Source organism: Pristiophorus japonicus, chromosome 9 (assembly GCF_044704955.1).
Source record: "Pristiophorus japonicus isolate sPriJap1 chromosome 9, sPriJap1.hap1, whole genome shotgun sequence".
NCBI lineage: Eukaryota > Metazoa > Chordata > Chondrichthyes > Pristiophoridae > Pristiophorus > Pristiophorus japonicus.
This window is the reverse complement of record NC_091985.1, coordinates 198,310,137-198,311,029: the sequence shown is the minus strand read 5'-3', so window position 1 is coordinate 198,311,029 and position 893 is coordinate 198,310,137. Positions and strand designations below refer to the sequence as shown.

General features: G+C 40.2%; 1 non-coding gene across 1 annotated transcript; it reads right to left on the bottom strand.

Moving 5' to 3' along the window:
• Positions 1–424: 424 nt before the first annotated feature.
• Positions 425–497, bottom strand: trnak-uuu (transfer RNA lysine (anticodon UUU)). Its single transcript has one exon. It is a non-coding gene; the product is annotated as a tRNA-Lys (tRNA).
• Between the last annotated feature and the right edge of the window lie 396 nt (positions 498–893).

Below are 893 nucleotides of genomic sequence, written 5' to 3'. Positions count from 1 at the left end.
CCTTTTGTGTTTCATGCACAAGTACCCCCAGGTCCCGCTGTACTGCAGCACTTTGCAATTTTTCTTCATTTAAATAATAACTTGCTCTTTGATTTTTTTTCTGCCAAAAGACTCAGGCTTGCTTGCAAAATCTTAAAATATATTAAGAAAAATTTTTTTGTGGCTAACATTCAGCAGAGATTAATAAGGTTTATTCAGACAGCAGGAAAACTCAGCGCAAAATACTCGTGTATCATAGGGCTGCATGAAAGTAAGAATTAGTCATCTCGATAATGAACCACTCAATGTACCTTAAAGGAATTAGAACATACCCTCTATTTAATAGAAAGATCGGAATGTGACAAATCTGTCAGATACATTAACGAAATCAACGTGAGAGGCTCATCTTCCGTGGGATTAATTGAAAATTTTGGTATAAAAATAACGCCCGAATAGGGACTTGAACCCTAGACCCTCAGATTAAAAGTCTGATGCTCTACCGACTGAGCTATCCGGGCTCTTGGTTAACACAGCGACCTTCTCTGGCTGATATTGCACATTACATCGTTCACATGCTTCTGCACTAATCTTATCTGAACAGCACATTTCTCTCACACACCCACACTTCACAAATACCCTCTGGTTACAGACCCTCCGCCCACTGGAAACCGTTTCTCTTCATTTACTCGATCAAAATCATTCATCATTTTCAACACCTCTCTGAAATCTCCTCTGAACCTTCTCAGCACGAAAGAGAACTCCAGTTTCATAGGGATAAACCGAGTAATTACAGGCCAGTCAGCCTAACCTCAGTGGTGAGAAAATTATTGGAAAATATTATAGAATCATGGAAGAAACATAAACATTTACAGCATGGAAGGAGGCCATTTCGGCCCATCGTGTCCGCGCAGGCC